Source organism: Phyllobates terribilis, unplaced genomic scaffold (genome assembly GCF_046119375.1).
Source record: "Phyllobates terribilis strain yellow unplaced genomic scaffold, ASM4611937v1 Scaffold_3__8_contigs__length_932513732, whole genome shotgun sequence".
Classification (NCBI taxonomy): Eukaryota; Metazoa; Chordata; class Amphibia; order Anura; family Dendrobatidae; genus Phyllobates; species Phyllobates terribilis.
The window spans coordinates 829227946-829253388 of record NW_027362763.1 but is presented as its reverse complement, the minus strand read 5'-3'; positions in this window follow the sequence as shown (position 1 = coordinate 829253388).

The window sequence follows — 25443 nt, the reverse complement described above, 5'->3', positions numbered from 1 at the left end:
TCCGCAACCGCCCCTGAACCTCCAGCACCACCCTGCCAAACTCCGCTAGGACCTGCCGCAGGTGACAAAAAACCCCGCACCATGCTAAGAAATTCCGACACAACATCGCTCACCCGTTCATTACCCATCGCCCTGTCAGCCGCCAAGCCCCTCTGAAAATACCGCTCCCTCTGATCTACATCATCCGCATTCACCCGAGGCGCATTTAAACCATGTGACTTACCAGGACGATTACGAGGAAGCCTCGGAACAGCTGTTTCGTGTTCTCCGTGGCGATCGTCCCCACTCTCTTCACTGTCAGATGAAATCTGGCCTTCTTCTTCAGAGGCAGAGTCAGGCTTGGGGACATCCGACGGAGTCAACCCACCGCTAGACCTGGACCTCCTATCCACAATAGCGCGCTGTCTGGGAGGAGGAGAGACTTCAGCTGCATGCCTGCAGCCTGCATCCCTAGCAGCAATCTGCCCTCTCCCATGGACATTGCACCGGTCCTCGGTGCTACCGACATCCCGGGTGGGTCGTCTCCTGGCCCCACTGCACTGGTCTTCCCGATCTCCGCCGCCGGGGTCCTGCTGATCCTGACGCCTGGGCCCGGAGCGGTTGCACCTGCCGTTCTTCTGGGTCAGCTCCAACTGACCGATACTCATTTGCTTTCCCCGCTGCATGGGCCCGGCGCGGCTGTGCCTGCCGCTCACCTGAAATAGCTCCGGATGACCTATTCATCCTCCTGCCTCCTTCTGCTCCCTGGGTCCGGCATCCTTCAGGCTCAGCTCTCCTTCCCCTGGCTGCTCGCTGGGCCCGAAGTGGATGCCCCGGCCGTTCATATAATGTATCTCTCCCTCCTGCAGCAGCAGAGGCCCTGCTCTCCTGAGCAGCCCGCACTTCCTGGATAGTGGTGCCACATGACGGGGATGACCTCACAGGGAGGGGGGCGGAGCCAACGACGTCACTCACCCCGGCCTCTGGACCATGCTGACGCTGAGAGATTCTTCCAGAGCGGCGTGCGGCAGATGGGGGCTGGGGTTGTGCCTGTGATCCGGAGGGGTCCCTGGAGGGGCTTTGCAACCGGCGCCTGGTCCGGGGAATCCCTTCCGGGCTGAGTCTCTCCGGCGGCCGGGACCTCCTTGCACCTCTCTGAGGTGCTGCGGGTGCAGCCACCTCTCCGGCCGTCCCTTCAGTGTTCCATCGCTGCAGCTGATCCTGGAGCCACAGCTGTCCCCTGCTCTCAGCCAAGGAACGGATCTCCTGGAAAAGAGCCTCCATTCCTCAGGACCCGACGTAGATTCAGGTACGTTAACTTTTCCCGAATGGACTACCCCCACCATCCCTCACCTTATATACCGCCCACAGAGATACTTCCCAATCAGATAACCCCTTACTATCCCCCTGCCCCTTTACTCCTCCCCTACAAATTCGCGCCCAAAACTCTATTCCTTACATTAACCCCTTACCACCCCAAATTACGGCCTAGCAGACCTCCTGAGTCATGCGGCCCTCCCCTTAAGGCCCCTATGGGGGGATGCAGTTGGCCATACTACCTCTGGAGTAGTCCAGGCAACACGCATTTTCATATGGACTCTCCGTCCTCTGACGTGTTGTCACACGTGGTGGGAATGGATGCACTATTTGGCGTCTGGGGTTGACCGGGCGACACACGCTCTCCCTGATTGAACTTCGCTCCTCCCTCCTCTCGCATGTGACTGCACGGCGAGGAAGCGAGGTGCAACAGGGAGCCCGCCCTGCAGGTGAGCTTGGCGTTTTTTACCGCAATCGATATCTGGTGTATAGGGCTATATACTCCTCATTCTATAAAGGGTTAACATCTCCATGTAACATTCTCATGCAATCATTTTAAATAGCATTTGATGTGTAACGTAGTGGATTAGCTGTCCAATTACATAAATACCCAGTCTCTGTCTACTCAGTATACCCTTTTGAAGAAGCTTTGAAGCGAAACGCGCGTTAGAGGGTTTACTGCAGTGAATATGAATTGCTTGCTGTCCTTTGAGACTTATTTATGTTCAATTAATGAGAAAGCAAGCAAAGATGTCTCCAGCAGGACCAGGGTTGTATATATCTTGTTAAAACTTCACTTTTAATTTCAAATTATAAAAGCCAAGGATGAGTTACAGAATGAGCAATATAGCGGCTCTTATGTACAGCACATTCTAACGCGTTTCGGCTAAACCTTATTCATGGAATAATGTGAGAGCTAAGCCTACTAGCTGAAGTTAAATAAAAAACACTTCTTGGTGATTGCTTCAGGTGTTGGACCACAGCCCAGAGGAGAATTAACCCATTATTGGCAGCTAAAATTAACTACAGCAAAAAAGCACAAAAACTACATAAAATTGGACATGAAATAGAATGGAATACAAAATTAGTGGAAAAACAAAATGAGTGAGAGATACATGCAGAAACAAAAACAAAAAGATCTTTTATGCCGTGGAGCAGTAAAACACATAATAATGATCATAATAATCACTAAGCATCCTTTATGTCTGGTGAGCATGACTGTTTAAACACCATTAGAGTATAAATATAGTTAGTATATGTAGTCCCATTTAAAAAAAAAGAAAAAAAAAATATCTTTGAAAAAAATAAAAAAAAACAAAAAAAAAAATTTCCTTTTTTTTTTTTTTTTCCTTTCTTTTTTTCCTTCCCTTTTATGGAAAAAGGATGCAAAAGTCATAAATATAAGCATTGAACAATAAAGCAGTTAAACAGTTAGACAGTGCATTCTATTATGACCACAAAGGAAATATATTATCAAAGTACTGTCGAACATGAATACGTGAGACTAAGTGTATTGTAAAATGAGATCCTGTCTCACATTCAAACCTTGCGGAAATCTAGTACACAAGAGAAAAATCCAGAATGATTCTCGGTTCAGGATTTTTCTCCTGTGGTCACCACCTCTCTCCGGCTTAAAAACTTTTTCTATTGCTTTAAATCTGAAGTTATTTAGATCTCCATGGTGAACATTTGCAAAGTGTTTTGAAACTGCCGATTTGTTTAGGCTGTTAGGATTACATGCATCCGACATATGACGACGGATGCGTATTTTTAAAGGTCCTGTGGTACAGCCTACATACTGTAGCTTACAAGCAATACATTCTGCAAGGTATATAACCCCTTCTGAATTGCAGTTTAAGAAGGTGCTGATTTTGTATATTTTTTTGGTGATTTCAGACTGAAAGGAAACACTTTTGTGTGCGTATTTGCAAGAAATGCACCTACTATGGCCACAATTATAAAACCCTTTTAAAGTGAGCCAGGTTTCTGATGGAAAATGAGAATTTTTTGTACAAAAAAGACTCGGAGAAACCAGTGAACCTATAGTGGGAGCTTTTTTAGAAATATATTTTATGGAACAATTGTCCATGATTTTCACTAGAGTGGGGTCCTGATTTAGCATGGGTATATATTTTTTTATGATATTGACAATACTGTTGAACTGTGGGCTAAATTGTGTAGTAAACACAACCGTATTTTTCGTATTTTTAAATCTGCTTGGTTCTTTTTTGGATCGATTTTTCAATAAATCCTTTCTGTCTATATTAGCTACTATTTTTTCTGCTCTGTTTAGAATGCCTTTAGAGTATCCTCTTAAAGCTAGTCTGTTTTTAGTGCTGGAGGCTGCCTCTTGATAACTCTTTTCTGTTGAGGAGTTCCTCTTTAACCTGATCATTTCTCCCACTGGGATATTTTTAATATTGTGGGGAGGATGGCAAGAGCTTGCTTGCAGAATGCTATTACCTGCCGTTTTTTTCCTAAAAGGTGAGATCAAAACTCGCTTCATATCATCATTACCTTCAAGTGTTACATCTAAAAAGTTAATAGATTTTTTGTCAGTGTGAGATGTAAATTTAAGATTATAATTATTTTTATTGATATATTTGACAAAATCTGTGATAACATGGGGAGAGCCTGTCCAAACAAGAAGTAAATCATCTATATATCGCCCATACCAAGCAATATATTTCAAAAACAAATCAGTTCATTTTCCAGTTTTTCAATTTTTTGAAAGATTTCTTTGTTTAATGCTGTAATTTCTTCATTGTGCCCATAAGAATTTATTGAGCCAAAATTTGCCAACTAATCCAACTAGTATTATTCAAAAAAAATTTTTTTCTTTATTGAATGAAGGCCTAAGTTTGGGAGCACTGGATAAAAAAATCTTTGAATATCTTGCTATAGAACATCCTGTTATTCCCATTCTCCACTCACTTCCTAAAATACATAAAGATGTCTTTCCCCCTCCGCTTAGACCCATCATCTCAGGAATTGGCTCTCTTGGTGAGAGACTTGGAGAATGGGTGGATCATTACTTACAACCTTTGGTTGTTGATATACCAGGATATATTAGAGATTCTAAAACTATCGCCAATACTTTTGATGGATTTGAGTGGAACAGTGATTTTCAATGGCTTATATGCGATGTAGAGGGGTTATACCCCTCTATACCGCACGATATTGCCATTCGCTGTTTAGATAAGTTCCTTGAAAAATATAGCTCTTATGAAACCAATATACAAAATTTTCTTATTTCAGCAGTAGGATTTTTGTTGAATAATAATTTTTTCACCTTTGATGGTCGCTATTATCTGCAAAAACGGGGAGTCAGCATGGGGGGAAAATTCTCCCCATCATTGGCTAATATTGTCATGGCCACCTGGGAAGAGACCGATGTTTTTTCAGATTCAAACCCGTTTTTGAAATATATTGCTTGGTATGGGCGATATATAGATGATTTACTTCTTGTTTGGACAGGCTCTCCCCATCTTATCACAGATTTTGTCAAATATATCAATAAAAATAATTATAATCTTAAATTTACATCTCACACTGACAAAAAATCTATTAACTTTTTAGATGTAACACTTGAAGGTAATGATGATATGAAGCGAGTTTTGATCTCACCATTTAGGAAAAAAACGTCAGGTAATAGCATTCTGCAAGCAAGCTCTTGCCATCCTCCCCACAATATTAAAAATATCCCAGTGGGAGAAATGATCAGGTTAAAGAGGAACTCCTCAACAGAAAAGAGTTATCAAGAGGCAGCCTCCAGCACTAAAAACAGACTAGCTTTAAGAGGATACTCTAAAGGCATTCTAAACAGAGCAGAAAAAATAGTAGCTAATATAGACAGAAAGGATTTATTGAAAAATCGATCCAAAAAAGAACCAAGCAGATTTAAAAATACGAAAAATACGGTTGTGTTTACTACACAATTTAGCCCACAGTTCAACAGTATTGTCAATATCATAAAAAAATATATACCCATGCTAAATCAGGACCCCACTCTAGTGAAAATCATGGACAATTGTTCCATAAAATATATAGCTAAAAAAGCTCCCACTATAAGTTCACTGGTTTCTCCGAGTCTTTTTTGTACAAAAAATTCTCATTTTCCATCAGAAACCTGGCTCACTTTAAAAGGGTTTTATAATTGTGGCCATAGTAGGTGCATTTCTTGCAAATACGCACACAAAAGTGTTTCCTTTCAGTCTGAAATCACCAAAAAAATATACAAAATCAGCACCTTCTTAAACTGCAATTCAGAAGGGGTTATATACCTTGCAGAATGTATTGCTTGTAAGCTACAGTATGTAGGCTGTACCACAGGACCTTTAAAAATACGCATCTGTCGTCATATGTCGGATGCATGTAATCCTAACAGCCTAAACAAATCGGCAGTTTCAAAACACTTTGCAAATGTCCACCATGGAGATCTAAATAACTTCAGATTTAAAGCAATAGAAAAAGTTTTTAAGCCGGAGAGAGGTGGTGACCACAGGAGAAAAATCCTGAACCGAGAATCATTCTGGATTTTTCTCTTGTGTACTAGATTTCCGCAAGGTTTGAATGTGAGACAGGATCTCATTTTACAATACACTTAGTCTCACGTATTCATGTTCGACAGTACTTTGATAATATATTTCCTTTGTGGTCATAATAGAATGCACTGTCTAACTGTTTAACTGCTTTATTGTTCAATGCTTATATTTATGACTTTTGCATCCTTTTTCCATAAAAGGGAAGGAAAAAAAGAAAGGGAAAAAAAAAAAAAAAAAAGGAAATTTTTTTGTTTGTTTTTTTTATTTTTTTCAAAGATATTTTTTTTTTTCTTTTTTTTTAAATGGGACTACATATACTAACTATATTTATACTCTAATGGTGTTTAAACAGTCATGCTCACCAGACATAAAGGATGCTTAGTGATTATTATGATCATTATTATGTGTTTTACTGCTCCACGGCATAAAAGATCTTTTTGTTTTTGTTTCTGCATGTATCTCTCATTCATTTTGTTTTTCCACTAATTTTGTATTCCATTCTATCTCATGTCCAATTTTATGTAGTTTTTGTGCTTTTTTGCTGTAGTTAATTTTAGCTGCCAATAATGGGTTAATTCTCCTCTGGGCTGTGGTCCAACACCTGAAGCAATCACCAAGAAGTGTTTTTTATTTAACTTCAGCTAGTAGGCTTAGTTCTCACATTATTCCATGAATAAGGTTTAGCCGAAACGCGTTAGAATGTGCTGTACCTAAGAGCCGCTATATTGCTCATTCTGTAACTCATCCTTGGCTTTTATAATTTGAAATTAAAAGTGAAGTTTTAACAAGATATATACAACCCTGGTCCTGCTGCAGACATCTTTGCTTGCTTTCTCATTACTTGAACTTTGGTAGCCCGTGACCTGGGCGTCTCCGCTGCAAGACTTCGTTGGGACTGGATGAGTCTGGCTATTACATGGTGAGCTGACTTACGTCTTCCCTTTCCCTTTCCCCTTGTTTTTTCATTATTTATGTTCAATATCACTGTTTTAAGGATTTTTCAGTCTGCTGACTATGTGGTTATATTGAGCACTTGTTCTGTTTATAGTTATACTTTTTTCTGAGTACCACTCCTCAGCATTGTCTCATCCTGTTGCCACTACCCTTATGGAGTGAATCCACGGGAATATAAAATCTTTTTTCTATATATTGATCTTTGTGAACAGTTTTATTGTGCGACCATAGTATTTCTATTTGATGAACACTAGGTGGATCACACATTGTGTACTTCTGGCACTATTACTTAGGTCTAAGAGTGAACTTTCACTATTTATATTACATATTTATACAGCCGGGTGGATCCCCCTTGATGTTCATTACTGTTCAGGGCATTTATATGTATATATTTGGATTCTCATCCTTTATATGTTTTTTCTTCATATTGGTCTTTAGTGGCTCCATGTGCAATTTATATTTATATTTGTAACCTGTCCTACTTTCTAGGACAAGCATGCTAATTTGCATTCATCCACCATCTCTGTAGTATCACTTTTTTAATGTTGTCTAATTGATTGTTGAATAAAGATTGACTGATTTTTGTACATGGGAATTCTCTTTTTTGGCTTTTTGTATGAGAAGATAGTATATAAGAGTGGACACTGTCCTAATAAATTTGAGAAGGTTTGGAAGCTTTGGTGTGACCCATACCCTACTCATCCTACCTCTCAATTCAGTCTGGGAGATAATAGTTTTCCTTGTATTTCCCCTATAAACACCTGTGTAATGTGTATTGCTGTATTCTTTAAACTTGACTGACATGATGTGTATGGAGATGTATATAAAGAGCTAATAACAGATATGATGTTGTTGAATAATTATGTATTTTCACTCTGGAACCATTGTTATTCTTTTTTTCCTGTTATGCAATCTCTCAATTACTTGAATTAAAAAAAAAGATAATCTTGGAGAGGTGACGTCTAAGAAGGAAAAGAGATTTAGACATTGTCTATTCCAACTTGGATGGAAGACACCCCTTGCCAGAAAAAGAGCGAAAACTAACACAGGACACAAGCAGAGGTGCACATGAATGAAAGTGATCAGAGAGACATCTGCGTTTTCATTTTAAGACTACGCTAAACTCCTTTGTTTCATCAAATATTGGTGAACATCTCCTTTAATATTGGAAGTGGCTGGTGTGAATTGTCAACTCTGATCATGGACCTAAAGGAAGTTGTTCTTCATTTGTATCTGGATCCTCAATGAAATGTAAGACATGTTTAAATAATTCTGAAGCCCCCACTACTTTCTTACCAGAAAACCAAGCAATGTGAACTGAGGTCTAAGATGGTAGACATGCAAGAAATAGGAGCATGTTCACACTAGCAAAAAGAAGCAAAACCTACAAAAGACAAAAATATATCTCATACCCTACCATCATTATATATAAATGTAAAGCAAAGTTGCATAATAAATATAGGGTTCTTAGTGAACTATTTTTGATCAAAAAAAGTATACAAGCCGTCCCACCAGCGGCAAGGTGACCCTAAATTGGGACGGTACCTATACTGCCTATATTAAAAACCTTACTGTATATCAAAGTTGAAGTAATGCATATAAAAGGGTAGACAAATAGGACCGGGTCCCAACTCCAGACCACCTAAGCCCGTGGTAAGCTACATATATACCAATCAGCTCAACAAAGGGGATGCCACACCCTTAAATTGCACAGAATGCAAACAAGACAAAAAACCAAGCAATGTGAACTGAGGTCTAAGATGGTAGACATGCAAGAAATAGGAGCATGTTCACACTAGCAAAAAGAAGCAAAACCTACAAAAGACAAAAATATATCTCATACCCTACCATCATTATATATAAATGTAAAGCAAAGTTGCATAATAAATATAGGGTACTTAGTGAACTATTTTTGATCAAAAAAAGTATACAAGCCGTCCCACCAGCGGCAAGGTGACCCTAAATTGGGACGGTACCTATACTGCCTATATTAAAAAAAAAAGATAATCTTGGAGAGGTGACGTCTAAGAAGGAAAAGAGATTTAGACATGGTCTATTCCAACTTGGATGGAAGACACTCCTTGCCAGAAAAAGAGCGAAAACTAACACAGGACACAAGCAGAGGTGCACATGAATGAAAGTGATCAGAGAGACATCTGCGTTTTCATTTTAAGACTACGCTAAACTCCTTTGTTTCATCAAATATTGGTGAACATCTCCTTTAATATTGGAAGTGGCTGGTGTGAATTGTCAACTCTGATCATGGACCTAAAGGAAGTTGTTCTTCATTTGTATCTGGATCCTTAGTGAAATGTAAGACATGTTTAAATAATTCTGAAGCCCCCACTACTTTCTTACCAGAATGGTTTTATACCAGGGAGTGGAACTGATTCATTTGAGGAAAGTGTTTAACAATATTAGGAGAGGGAGACCACCGCTCCATCATGGCATCAAAGGCCACAAAGACTTGTAACAGGGTGGTGTAGGAGTTCTTGTGGAGGGTACTCAAGATGTTTGGGTTCAGGAAGAATTTTATCAGGTGGATCAAACTATTATACCATTCACCCCAAGCCAGAGGTACAAAACGGTGATGCCCGCTCTCTTATCTTCTCACTGTATTTTCCTTGAGGAAATCAGTGCTTTTGGCAGCAGTGGAGAGGGGGAAAGATATTAATCTATGCAGATGATATTCTGCTGATTTTGTTAGAGATGGGGAAATCTTTCCTGTGGACCATAGAGGTGACCGTGTCTTTTGGTGCCCACTTTGGCTTGGATAGCAACTGTAGTATATGGGTTTTAATACCATATGATGAAAAAATCAGAAAAGCGTGAATAGATTTACAGACTTTAGTAAAAAGATGGCTTTGAATATTTAGGGATAAATATCACATGGGAGCTTGTGAGTTTTGTATCGCTTAACATTATATTGTTCATTAGGAAATTAAAATAGATGTGGATGTGGATGCTGCTGCCGATATCTAATGTGGATAGAATAACCCTGATTAAGATGATGGTCTCTCGCCTCTAGTTCGTTATGTCCTCAGTGTCTGCCCGGTATGGGTAAATGAGAACATTTTTAAATAAACAGAAACTCTTCTGAACGACCTGATTTGTTGGCAAGAGAGGGTGAGAATAAAAGTAACTATCTTCTGAAGTCTCAGACAGAAGGAGGCTTGGCCGTCCCTTATTTCCACAGATATTTCTGGGAAGCCCAATTACTTAAATTTCAGGAATTCTGATTTTGAAAGATTTTTACTAAATAAGAAAAAAGGGGATTTTGTAACATTTATGAATTTTTGAAATCAGGGATTTTGTTTCACGGGAATCTAGGAGATGACAAATGTTTTATTCTTGCAATTATACTTGATTATTTAAAGAAGATATTAAATATTAAAACGTCAATTGGATACGCCTCATCATAGGATAATATAAATATATATAGGATAATATAAATATATATAAAATTGTTAAGATACAGGGTTTTGGAGGAGAAAAGGTTGCATTTGGTTAAACATTTAATCCATGAAGATGAGTTGTTGCCATTTAATGTGATGAAGACACAGTTTAGCTTAAGTAAAGTGCACGATTTTAGATATTGTCAAATTCAACAAGCGATGAAGAGTATGAAGGAATCAAATTGAGGAATGGAGTATTTTTTGATTGGTTGCCATTTAACAAAGAATCTATCTAATATTAATAAACTTATATATTTTCTACAATATTCTATAATATAATAAATATAATATTAATAAAAAATTAACCTTGATTCCGTATATATTTAATATTTAAGAAGAAGATTAGTTGAGAAAGTAAATAGTAAATATTGCAGAGGCTCAATATATATAAAAACAAAAGTGGGATGTCAATTAATCAAACTATAAATTAATCCAATTGATCCATTAGTTCTATTATTTTCACCAGGTATTATACAGAATGGAGAAGATAGCTGACAATACTTGTAAGTTGTGTAAGAAACAAGGGCAGAATTGATACATTTATCATAGGGTATAAAGATATAGAGGGGAAACTGGGGACTTAGATCTCCATTGAGGTCAAATCAACAATTGTAACCTGCTCTCTGGAACGGAAGAGATGAAATGAGGAAGAAGAGTTCGTAAGTAGGCGACTTTATACAGCAAGAGTGGATTTGGTTAGGAAATGGATAGGGAAAAAAATTGAATACTACAGAATGGAAGAATTTTTTTCAGAGAGTAATAAAATACAAGAGGGCGTGGCTTTGCTCCTCAGAGAATTTAAAAAATTGGGAGAAGATTTTGCAAAAAATGTAGCATAGAGCATTAAAACTTTGGGGAGAGGGATAATCAATCTCCTATTTTTTTCGAGGTTTCTTTGTTTTTTTAAATCTTGTTTTTTGTCGACTTTTTTGATTATTATTTTTTTTCTGAACAATTCAAAAAAGGGCAGGAGTTAGGGAATTAGAAGGATTGTTGTTTTTTTCTGGATTTATTTTTTGTATTTCTGCAGTACGTTTTGTAGATTTAAATAAAGTTAAATAAAAAAAAAAACAATCTCATCATTCCGATGATGCCACAATGACTGGACGATATAGAACGCCCCGTCATCCAGAGTTCCGCTGAGGGATTTTGTAGGCGTTTGAGGAGAGAGGAGTGTTGTAAGTGACTTTTTGCAAATATCATGAGAAAAAAGCGATTTAAGCGCATTATAGTTCTCTCTGACACCGAGGACAGCAGTGATGATGACGATTTCCATCAGGTGAGCGTCATTTTTATATTTTTAAATAATGAGAATACATTTGGGATAAAAATCCCATTAAAAGCAAATGGTGGAACCAAAAATAGAGCTCCAGGAAGAGGCATGATGGGGTGATAGTTTGGATCATGTTTGCAGAGTAATGACTGCCTTTAGTTGTGGTATTTGTGTCAACATGTCCATGTACAGAGTACATAATAATATTGTATGAAGACACGAAAATGTCACCACCGCCCCTATCCATATCCTAACCATAAATGTCCCGCACACCCGTCCTATTCTGCACATGAAGTAAGCGCAGGCCAATGGTAACTATATTCATATAGGCATCTACGTGCAAGTCAGTGGAAAATGGAGGAAGATTATAAATTAGAGATGTTCATGCTCATAGATTCTATCTGACATGTTTGACAATTTTTCAGTATCATCCACGAAAGAAGCCAATACCGAGGTCTCCAGGCCAGGTTATCATCAGTGGCTTCAATTCGGGCCCGACTCCGAATTTACCAGGTACTGTGCTCCGATCCAGTAACAGCTCTGATATATTGATGTGTCATTATAGTCATTGGGTGCAGCTCATTGTGGTCAGGGCTTGGATTTATCTCTATTGTACGTCTAAGGTAATGAGTTCATATTAAATATTTCTCTTCAGCAGTTGGTCAGGAATATTTATACAGGTGTTATAAAGTCAGACAGAAATGAGATTTGGGGATTTCTTCTCATGTTGGCCATGTACAGGGCAGGTTACTGTACCTGAATGTGGTGTTTTGCCCCATGTACATATAGGGTTACACTGGATACATTATTAGGATTTTTTTCTTTGATGTCCTTCAGTCATTGTTATTACAATATTCTTATAAGAGATTTATGTTGTGTTGCCCCCACAGATCTGAATTTACCACCTTCAGATCCTGATCCGGACAGTACCACCTGGTAAGACCCACGTCTCCTCCATTGCTAGGTATATGATGGGGATTAATGATTAATGGTCAGCTCATTATTTGTTACCTTTATTTCACAGCTCCGATGCCATCATTATTAATGATGATGAGGATTCCAATAGAGCAGGAACTTCCGCATATAATAGTAAGTGATCATTTCTAGATACAATCAGGGTAATGTTATTGTAGAAACAACATTGAATTTTCTGTACTGTCACAGATCAGTTACCAAATGTAACAATTAAAGGCAAATTATAAATGGGTCTGTGCATTTTTAAATTAAAGTTACATTAAAGGGGTAATCCTATTTTAGATAAGCTTTATTGGTGTGAGTCCTATGTCTGGGACACTTCCATAGTGGCAGAACAACATTTCTTTTCAGCATTTGGTCAGGAACATTATTCATGCATTCGCTCTATAGTCAGTCAGGATTGGGATTCAGGGATTTCTTCTCATGGTGGCTATGCACAGTGCAGGTTACTTTAGCTGAATGTGGTCTATTTCCCAATCTACATATAGGGGTACACTGAATACTGTATTAGGATTTATTTCTTTGATGTTCCTCTGTCGTTGTTATTACAATATTCTAATAAGAGATTTATGTTGTGTTGCCCCCACAGATCTGATTTTACCACCTTCAGATATTGATCCGGACAGTACCACCTGGTAAGACTCACATCTCCTCCATTACTAGATACCTGATGGGGATTAATGATTAATGGTGGCTCATATTCTGTTACATTTATGTCACAGCTCCGATGATGACATCATTGTTATTACTGACGATGACGATTCCAATACTGGAGAATCTTCCACATATCATGGTAAGTCATCATTTCTAGATACAACCAGGGTTATGTTATTGTAGAAAGAACAATGCTTTTTTGTACTGTCAGTTTCCAAATCTAACAACTAAACGCAAATTACAGTTGGGTCTGTACCTTTAACCCCTTAGGGACTGGTCAATTTGTAGTCTACTTATGTCTTTTCCTCTCCTTCTTCCTTGAGACTTATCTGTTTTTATATTTCCATCCACATAGACATATAATGGGTTGTTTTTAGTGCAATGAGATGTTCTTCTCAATGGCACAATTCACATTACCATACAATGTATTGCAAAATGCAAAAAAATTCCAAGTAAGGGAAAACTGAAAAAAAAAAAAACAGATTTTTTGGAGGGTTTTTGATTTTTAAGGTCTTCATTGCACAATAAAATGAACCTGGAAATATGATTCTCCAGGCCAGTATGATTATGTCCATACCAAACTTGCAAAGTTTTTCTTTTTAAGTGTGAAAAACAATTCTGATATTATTAATAAATATATTTGATTTTGTCGTTATTTTCTGAGATCTGTAATATTTTTATTTTGCTATTGATGGAGGCGTATGAGGGCTTGTTCTTTTATAAGGCGGCTCGATGTTTTTATTGATAATATTATGGGGTGGATGTGACATTTAAATTGCTTCTTATTGCATTTTTTGAGTAGTTGCAGAGAGAAAAAAACCCCACAATTCTGGCATTTTGATTCAGATGTATTTTCACTTTACAGCATTTATTATGTTTTCTCTCTAGCATGGATCTGCATTCTGACCTGTCTGATTACAAATTTTCATTCTTCCATATTTCTGTACAGATAATTTACCATCTGATAGTGAGGAGAGCTCCGCTACAGAGGAGAGGTGAGTTATGCCGGATGCATCTACCTCTGTGGAAAACCATGAACTAGGTCAGATGTTTCCTTTGGATTTATTTCTGATTCCTTATCTTTCCCAGGACACCACTATGTAACATCCCCTGCTGTTTCCTGGAAGACATTATTTCTCCATCTTCCATCTACGTTACCCACTTTCAGGTAACAAAGGAGAAGCTGGTGGAGCGACTGTACCATCTATACAACAGGACAGTCTTCGAGAATAAGGTATCTTATTATCGGTATCTGGGCGACACATGACTTATCCATTATCTCCACCTTCAAACAATCATTTCTATCATTCTAAGTTTCTGAAGAGCACCCTAACTCCCTTGTCATGGTTCTGAAATCTCAGGCAAAACTCACTTAGTTTGGTAAATGCCATCACCTTCTTATCTGTGGGATGAGTGGAGACCTTACATGATCCATCATGCAGACATATAGAGATTAGCAATTTTTTGTAGTTCACAGGATTTTACATTTACATATAAAAACCAATTTGTTGACATCTGGACATTTTAGGAAAGGTTTATTTTTATTTTTGTTCTCACATGTTGGACTTCTCAGTAGACCCCATGTCCCATACAAGGAGACTAGTGCTGTAAATCACACAGGAGAGTTCGGTGCTTTGTTAGAATGGGGTCAAAGAGTTTACAGATTTAGTGGAATTTGTTTCCTCTATTTTAGCTCCCGAGGAAAATGGACGTAGTCTGGAATAAGAGGCTGACATCAGCATCCGGTCAATGCCGTCACAAGTTGGAGAACAACCACCGTTCCTCAGTTATTGAGCTTTCCGATAAGGTCTTGGATTCTTCCGGTAGGTTTCATATCACGTCCATCCTGCAGCTTTATGAGACAACCTCTATAGGTTGCAAAACTGCTACTTGTGAAGTAATACATCTTATAAATTCATCGTACATGCTGTCATGGGAAAAACTAAGTACACCCTCTTTGGAATCTAATGTTTTACATATTAGGACAAAATCAAAAAAAGCATCAGGTCCTTAGAAGATCTTAAAAGTAAGAAAATACAATCTCAGAAAACAACATGATAAATAATAGAGTGTAATTATTTATCTAACAAAAAGAAGGGCAAAATGCAAAAGCAGTGTGTGATAAATTAAGTACACCCTTGCTGCAGCTTCAAGTTATTATTGATAAAGATCATTCTAAAAGCTAGTGATTCATGGGGTGTACTTATTTTTCACTCTCTGCTTCTGCATTTTGAAGTAGTTATTGGTAAATAAGTAATGGCACGTTGTGACTTTTCATGTGTTTTTCATCTCAGGATGTATTTACCTAATTTGAAGAAGTTTTAAGGATCAGATATTTTATATTATATCCTGAATCCTGATATGTAAAACCAAAGAGTTCAAGCAGGGTGTACTTAGATTTTCTTATGCCTGTATAAACTCTTTTTTAGTGCGACTACGATCCACACTTGCGCACGAGATGTGCCATGCTGCCTGTTGGATAATCGACGGTGAAGGCAGAGATAACCATGGCCCGTTATGGCAGACTTATACCAGAAGGGTAAATGACATCCATCCCGAGCTGCCGGAAGTGACGATGTGTCACAGCTATACCATCAGCTATAAGTACAACTACCAGTGCTCCCTGTGTGATAACAAGTAAGTAGATTTGATGATTCATCGCGTCATGAAACACAATCACTGTGCAGAGACGTCAGGGCGGTTCTGTTGGTATAAGGCTTTTATACTTTACTACTATCAGAGCGGACTGACGTCTGGGGACTGTAGGGCTTAGGATGCTACATGTTATATTTTCTGTGCTGGGGCCAGTCCTTAATATATTGGTTTCAATTTGTTCTTTTTAACATGATCCATGGTATTAACCAACGTTCATTCCAGTCTGGTAACCAATATTTCTCTTATCTTTGTAGACTTGGGCGTTTTCAAAGAATAGCTGATAATAAATCTTATTGCCGCCGGTGTGGAGGCCGATTACGTCAATTGTCCATCAGCTAAACATGTAACTATTCTTCAGAATATTTAGTCTCTAATGTTGTTTCTTTATAATTTAAAGTTCAGATACTTTTATATATTTTCCCCTGAGTAGCGAGACAATGAGTATTTGTGCTCATCACCAGCACCAGCGATTAGCAGCAAACATTCAGAATCCATCCTCATAGGTTACCATATTAATACTGGATACATTTCCATAACTTGCTGGATATGGAACGATTGATAATTTCCATCAATTATCTACAATGCTTTTGAAAACCTTTTATAATTTCAAGCTTAGTTGGATGTAATTATGTTTCTTTATATTTTCAGGTTCACTATTTGAACTATTTGAACATTGAGATTTGTCTAAATATCATCATCTCATCTACCTAAGATGAAGGTAAGAAAGAAGCCTCCACTATCATCAACAATCAGTAATAAACTATTTTTAAAATATTGAGAATCGTAAGTCTCTAATTTAGTCTCTTATTGCCGTATATCATTTAAAGTGTAACTACTTTTATATATTTTGCTTTTCTTTCACCACGTAGGGAGACAATCAGCATACGTCTTCATCACGAGCAGCTAACAACAAACATTCAGAATCCACCTATCCTGATTCACACAAAGCTTCCAACATGTATTTTCCAGGTAAATATTTTGTTTTTCCTCCATGACTTCTCTTTAGTTTGTTTTATTTGATAACCGGTATATATTCAAAATTTTTTAAAAAACATGTATTTTAATTGTTTTCAGATTAATGAGAAAGGCGTCTTATTGTTTCTATACAGGCATGAGACATCTTGTTAGAAAGAGGTGAAGACCTGCATCCACCTGCGCTGACAACATGATCAGAAGCAGTTTCCAAGACCTGGAGAATCTCTACATGTGTTTTTTCAGAGCTGCCCAGCAATGGATATGATGGATATGGTGTGGAACATTTGAACATTGTTTTTTTTTTTACATTTAAATATAAAAAACATAAAAAAAATATATATATAATTCTTTCTAGTTTTGGATTTTTGTTCTGGAAAGCGATGGTTTTTGCTAAACATATTACAATCAATATAAACCTAAAGAACTTCAACTTGGGTTACTACAACTATCACTGTCATTCATCCCTCCTTTTCGAGTTACCTTGCTTGAATTGTATGTATTTTTTTATTATTTTCTAATAAATATATCTTTTAATCATGTGGGGATGTCATTCATTTTGGTTTATATTTATTTCGTCAAAGTGTTTTCTCAGTTACTGCTATGTGGATCCAGTTTAGGATTTTTTCCTTGTTGTATATTACAATCAATACTGTCTACGTGTGTTATTCAGCCATCATCTGCCTCTAACAGCGAAGCTCCGTCTACGTCTGTTAAATGCTGCTGTCAGTCTGTGACAGCAGCATTTAATGCGCGCCGGCAGGGGGGCTCACTATTCTAGGCGCCCAATGGCACCCCGAGACGTTATCATGGCGCGTCAATGGGTTGCCATCATGGTCGGGAGTCTGCTGAAGACCCACATGCCGGTCATGATACAAAAGTTCAAATCACCTGTTTTCCCCCATTAAAAATGATGAAATATAAAAAAATACACATATTTGATATCACTGCGATCATCAAAGTCCATCTGTCAATGTATAGAATAAATTATTCCAATCAGTAAATGGCAAGAAGAAAATCAAAACGCCAAAATAGCATTTTTTCAGCCATCGCAACAGCACAAAAAAATGTAATCAAAACATCCTATCCACCCCAAAGTTATATCACTAAAAACAATGTCTCGGAGTACAAGAAACCAGACTTCGCACAGACCCAAGTCCTGAAAAAAGAAAATGCTGCAGTGCATACAGCTTGAGGCTGATGTTGACGTTCCGGAAATGGAGGGTGAGGAGAAGGTGCAGGAACTGCTGTAGAAGGTGGGGGCAACCCTGATTGAACCAGGGCCCGCAATCCTCGGTGTCGGTAGCACATGTACCGTCCCTGGGTCGACTGGGTCCCAGCTTCCATAGTATTCACACAGTGTGCTGTCAGTGTACCGTCAGGGAAATGTAGTGTCCCTGGCCACAAGCACTTGTCCACGTGTCCGTGGTTAGGTGGACCTTCCCAGTAACAGCATTGTGAGGACACGGGTAATGTTATGGGACTCGTGCTTGTGTAAGGCGGGGACAGCACACCGGGAGAAATAGCGGCGGTTGGGGACCGAGTACCGAGGGACAGCCGCCATGAGGTTGCGGAAAGCTTCCATCTCCACAAGCCTAGAAGACAACATTTCCAGTGCAAGCAGTCTGGAAATGTGGCAGTTTAGTATTTTGGCCTGTATGCGAGTGCTTGCGTATTTGTGCTTGCGTTCCAAGAACTGGGGTAGGGACAAACACTTGGTTGCAAGTGCAGGTGGGAGGCATCTTCGCCTACATCATGGACAGGGGATTTGATAGAAGAAGATGCGCAATCAGCTGTAGATTTGGTGCAGGCTGAATAGGATACTATCCCCTGTAAGGATATAGATAATAGCCGTACTCAAAGGTAATTTGCAAAGGTGGAAACAGTTTATTCAAATATATACATTCACCACACCATTGAAAACCAACAAGGAGGAGCTTAAAGCGATATGCCATGACGTTTCGACCAAAAGTGGTCTTTTTCAAACATCAGTATAAGAGAAATATAAAAGCATTAATCACATATAAAAGCACCTGAAGGGTTAATAAACTTCTGGAATGTGGTTTTGAGGGGTGCATTTTCTAGGAGGGTGTCACTTTCGGGTATTTTCTGTCACATAGGCCTTTCAGTCACTTCAAAGGTGATGTGGTTCCTTTCAAAAAAAAAAAAAGTTTTATTGGAAAAATTAGAAATTGCTGATAAACCTTTAACCCTTCTAACTTTCTAACAAAAATAAATTGTTTAAAAAATTCTGCAGAAGTAAAGTAGACATGTGGGAAATGTTAGGGAAATTAGGGAAACTATTTTGTGTGTTATAACTCTCTGCTTTAAGAGCATAAAATTCAAAGTTTGAAAATTGCTGAAGTTTCAAAATTTTTCACCAAATTTCTGATATCTTCACAAATAGATGCAAAAAATATTGACCTAAATTTACCACTAACATAAAGTACAATATGTCACAAAAAAACATAGGGTTGGAGTATAATAATGACTTTGTGGAAGAGCAATGGAATAAAAACAAGCACAAAGATATAAGGGGTAAAAAGAAGATTTTATTTATAGATGGGGATTATTTTATATTATAATATCATGTATGTGTAAATTATTCATCTATCAGACTAATCCTATTTATGGGCCGTGTTGATCCAGAGGAAGGCGAAAACCCCCTGTGAGGAATAGGCCAATTGTCCTCATATCAGGGGGGAAAATTCCTTCCTGACCCCAAATAAAGAATGGCGGTCAGAATAAATCCCAGGATCAAAGGCTGATACCGAACCTGTGAAATGTAAGTGCAAATTAAAAACAAACAGAAACAAATGATTTTTGCATGTGTGCACTAATTTATGTCTATATTTGGCTTAGCTAACATTTTTTTTCACTAATATTTTATTTCATACCTTATTCTTATACTCTCAAAGTATGTACCCACTTATTAACCTCTCACACTAAATGTATGTAGGGGCCGTGTTGATCCAGAGGAAGGCGAAAAACCCCTGTGAGGAATAAGCCAATTGTCCTCATATCAAGGGGGAAAATTCCTTCCTGACCCCAAATATGGCGATCAGAACGAATCCCAAGATCAAAGGCCAATACCTGACCTGTGTAATGTACCTAACCTGTGTAATGTACCTAAGCTGTGTAATGTACCTGACCTGTGTAATGTATCTAAGCTGTGTAATGTACCTGACCTGTGTAATGTACCTAAGCTGTGTAATGTACCTGACCTGTGTAATGTACCCAACCTGTGTAATGTACCTGAACTGTGTAATGTACCTAAGCTGTGTAATGTACCTAAGCTGTGTAATTTTCTAAGTAACAAAAATTATTTACTAGTAGAGATGAGCGTTGTTCTACTCGAACTGTTCGCCAATCTCAAATTCGAGCTGTTTTGGGCGGTGTTCGAGCCGTTCGGCGAACACGAACGATTTGAGAAAAATTCGGCTGTTCGAGGTTATGTTCGATAACTGTTCGTGCACCAAAATCATAACTGGATTTTTTCTCAGTAATGATGAAAATTAATGTTAATACGCAGTTTGAGTGTACAGCGGGGTGGGGGGAGGGGCAGGGGATGGATCTCTGCAGGAATAATGAAGATCTCCATTTTTTTTTCTCTTTCCCGCATTTACAGTGGGGAGGTGCAATCTGTCAGCCTATCAGCAGCGCACACACGGAGCGAAGTGCTTTTTTTCACACAAGCAAGGGCATGTGTCATTGGCAGTGTATGTAACATGTCCTTGCCCTATAAGACCAAGCCATTTTCCCCGTCGCCACCATTTTCTCACTGCTGCAGCTGCGTGTTAGACGGCACCGCTGTTGCTGTGTGCGCTATACCTTGTTAATTTCAAGCCAATTTTCGCACAAATCTACAGATAGCTTGGGAGTAGGGAATAGTTGTGATTGCAGTCCTTTTAAGGACTAGGTTACAGCATTTCCTACGACTTTTATCAGGCATGTCTGTGCTCTTAAATAGATAGGTTGTGGGAGTAAAGACTAATTGTAATTGGAGTCCTTTTCAGGACTAGGTTACATCAGTTCCTATCAGTTTTTGCCAGGCAGGTCTGTGCCAGTGCTGTGCAAGTTTTTTTCACAGCATTTGGCTGAATCTAGCAAAGCTAATCCTTTTTGGCCTATTGCAGAGTGTGTTAGTCAGTGGAGTAGCCTATCTGTGTTGCAAGATATAGCACCTGTGTATAGAATACCAATTTTTTTACTGCACCTAGTGAAGTAAAATCTTTTGGGCATAGCATCATTCTATTAGTCCATCTATACTGACCTCCATCAGGTTGCAAATTGAATATAATTTTTTTCTGCATCTAGCTCTGAAAAAATATTGGGCTTCTAGCTGTGTGTGGGACTTGTTGTATTAGTCCATCTATACTGACCTCCATCAGGTTGCAAACTGAATATATTTTTTTCTGCATCTACCTCTGAAAAAATATTGGGCTTCTAGCTGTGTGTGGGACTTGTTCTATTAATCCATCTATACAGACCTCCATCAGGTTGCAAACTGAATATAATTTTTTTCTGCATCTAGCTCTGAAAAAATATTTGGCCTTCTAGCAGTGTGTGGGACTTTCTCTATTAGTCCATCAATACTGACCTCCATCAGGTTGCAAACTGAATATAATTTTTTTCTGCATCTAGCTCTGAAAAAATATTTGGCCTTCTAGCAGTGTGTGGGACTTTCTCTATTAGTCCATCTATACTGACCTCCATCAGGTTGCAAATTAAAAATAATTTTTATCTGCATCTAGCTCTGAAAAAATATTTGGGCTTCTAGCTGTGTGTGGGACTTGTTCTATTAGTCCATCTATACTGACCTCCATCAGGTTGCAAATTGAATATAATTTTTTTCTGCATCTAGCTCTGAAAAAATATTGGGCTTCTAGCTGTGTGTGGGACTTGTTGTATTAGTCCATCTATACCGACCTCCATCAGGTTGCAAACTGAATATATTTTTTTCTGCATCTACCTCTGAAAAAATATTGGGCTTCTAGCTGTGTGTGGGACTTGTTCTATTAATCCATCTATACAGACCTCCATCAGGTTGCAAACTGAATATAATTTTTTTATGCATCTAGCTCTGAAAAAAATATTTGGCCTTCTAGCAGTGTGTGGGACTTTCTCTATTAGTCCATCTATACTGACCTCCATCAGGTTGCAAACTGAATATAATTTTTTTCTGCATCTAGCTCTGAAAAAATATTTGGCCTTCTAGCAGTGTGTGGGACTTTCTCTATTAGTCCATCTATACTGACCTCCATCAGGTTGCAAACTGAATATAATTTTTTTCTGCATCTAGCTCTGAAAAAATATTTGGCCTTCTAGCAGTGTGTGGGACTTTTTCTATTAGTCCATCTATACTGACCTCCATCAGGTTGCAAATTAAAAATAATTTTTATCTGCATCTAGCTCTGAAAAAATATTTGGGCTTCTAGCTGTGTGTGGGACTTGTTCTATTAGTCCATCTATACTGACCTCCATCAGGTTGCAAATTGAATATAATTTTTTTCTGCATCTAACCCAGCCAATAGTTTTGGCCTAATACCACAGTTTGGCCACTCAGCTCTGCTCGGTTCCCATCCATTGTTTTTTTGTGCAAACAACTCCAGAGTTGTGAATTAGTTAACCACCAAAATGAGTGGAAAAAGGCCTGCTGCTGGTGGAAAGGGGAATAGGCGTGTTGGGAAGGGGAAAAAAGGTTGTGTCCGTGGGGTAGGTGTTAAAGCAACAGTAACATCTGCAGAAGAAAGACCATCTTCCAGCCAAACTAAAATGTCTACTTCTTTTAGCGGACAATGTGATAAGATCCCTTTCTTACGGCCACGCCAATCACTACAAATTCCAGATGAGGCACAAAAACAGCAGGTGATTCAACGGATATCAAGTGCTCCTTTAAGTGGGCTCTCCTCCACATCAACTTCAACATCACAAATACTCCAGTCCTCAAAGGTGTCACCCCAATCGCACTTGCTTCCTCACAGCTCCCAAATCTCCAGCTGCCCGTCTGAGTATGAGGTAGAACAGATGGTTGAGTCTGCAGAGCTGTTTACTCATACTATAGCCTGGGAATCAGAGGTCGACTCCAGCGCTTCTGTGAATCCAGACGAGGAAATGATCTGCACTGATGCCCAGAATCTTTATGAGTCGGATCCAGGACCAGACGCAGAAGGTTCTGACCATAATGTAGACCCTCATTCCCAAACTGTAACTCCTGTTGGTGGAGACAATGAGGAAGACGATGATGAGACTCAAATACCTGATTGGAGCGACAACTTTAGTTTTTTGTCAGGGCAGGAACAGGTTGGCTCTGAGGACGACGGGTGTGATAAAGCACAGGGTGATGATGATGAGGTTGGAGATCCCACTTACTGTCAACCCACAGTCAGCCAAGAGATGAGGTCAGCAGAGGAGGTGGAGGAAGATGCTAGTGACGACGAGGTCAGGTTGCGCCTTCCTGGACAGAGACGTAGTACTGGAAGCACGTCAACAACTGCATCCTCAAACACAACTCTGCCTCTCACCACAAGTCGTGGTGGCTCTTCAGGTCGCATGGGTGCTAAGCCTTGCATAGCCTGGGCATTTTTTCAGATCGATAAAGATGACCCAACTCGTGTTATCTGTAACATTTGTCAGCAAAAGCTAAGTAGAGGCCAAAAAATACATAGTTTGAGTACTTCATGCATGAACCGGCACATGGACATGAAGCATAAGTTGCAGTGGGAAGCTCAGTGTGCTACAATGCGGCCTAGCCGGCCGGGCCAACCACCGTCTGCCATATCTTGTGCATCCGCGGCCTCTTCATCCTCTGTGACTGGGGGGACAGAAGTCACACCGGTTTTGGGGCGCAGACCTGCCATCTCTTTACCCGCAACAGCCAGCGTGATTGGCAGGTCATCATTTTCTTTGGAGGTGGTAACACCAGCTGGTGTTGAGCGCTGTCCGACATCGATAGCACCACCTTTGGATCAAGGCAACCTAACATGTCCGCCTGCATCTTCCTCACAGACCGGCAGTTTGCCGGGGACACCCTTATCAACCCCGTCTAAGCACAATAGCCAGCCCTCGGTCCCTCAGATGTGGACAAGTAAAAGACCATTTCCTCCTAGCCATGAGAAAGCTAAGAGGTTGAATTTCACCATCTGCAAGCTCTTGGCTACAGAAATGCTGCCTTTCCGTCTGGTGGACACAGAGGATTTTTGAGACCTTATGTCCGTCGCAGTGCCCCAGTACCAGATGCCCAGTCGGCACTACTTCTGTCGCACACAACATCACCGCTTCTTTGAGAAACTCTGTGTGTGACAGGGTGCATTTCACCACAGACACTTGGACGAGTAGGCATGGACAGGGGCGTTACATGTCTCTGACTGGGCACTGGGTAACTATGGTGACAGCAGGACAAGGGGCTGCTGTCCAAGTCTTGCCGTCCCCACGAGTTGTGCGTCAATCCTCTTTATGTCAAAGTTCCTCCACTGCTTCTGCCTCCTCAACCTCCTCTCGGTCTTCCACCTGCACCCAAAGCCTGTCTGGTCATGCCACAAGCTTTCTAACTGCGCAGAAGGGATCCTGCACACCTCCTTACTATGCTGGCAGTAGGGCTCAACGTCATCAGGTGGTTTTTACTTTGAAATGTCTGGGAAATGTGAGTCACACAGCTGAGGAGTTGTGGTCAGCTCTGGAGAACCAATTTCATGAATGGTTGTCTCCACTGGACCTGAAACCAGGGAAGGCCGTGTGCGACAATGCTGCAAACCTTGGTGCGGCCCTTCGCCGGGGCAATGTCACACACGTGCCTTGTATGGCTCACGTGTTGAACCTGGTTGTCCAGCAATTTTTAGCCCACTATCCCAGACTAGATGGCCTTCTGCAGAGGGCACGGTCGCTGTGTGCTCACTTCCGCCGTTCGCATCCCGCAGCTCAGCGACTTACATCTCTACAGAAGTCGTTGGGCCTGCCACTTCACCGGCTAAAATGCGATGTGCCTACCCGGTGGAATTCAACTCTGCACATGTTGCAGCGACTGTGGCAGCACCGACAAGCCCTTGTGCAATACGTTCTGACGTATAGCCTGGGCCAACGAGATCCAGAGGTGGGGCAAATCACGCTGGAGGAGTGGTCTCAGATCAGGGACCTATGCACCCTTCTGCACAGTTTTGAAATGGCGACGAAGATGTTTAGTGCTGACGATGCCATTATCAGCATGACTATTCCGGTGATTTACATGCTGGAGCACATGTTAAACAGAATTCGGAGTCAGGTGGTGGCACAAGAGGAGGTGGAGGAAGTAGAGGAGGAGGAGTTGTATGCGGAAGGGCTAACATCTGCAAGGTCCAGACGGTCGGCAGCACCAAGGCGGCAGGCATGTGAGGGTGGGGGAGATGGTTTTACCAGGGCGCATGGTAGCAGCCAAACTAGTGAGGAAGGTGCAGGAGCCCAGGAAGAAGTGGAGGACGAACTGATGGAAGACTCATCAGATGAGGGAGACCTTGATCACATTTCTGTTGTGCGAGGTTGGGGGGAGAGGACAGAGGAAGGAAGCATGATTGTTACCTCGCCACCAACACAACAGGGACTTGGTGCTCCTGGATGCGCAACACACATGAGTGCCTTCTTGCTGCACTACCTGCAACATGACCCTCGAATTGGGAGAATTAGAAATAATCCT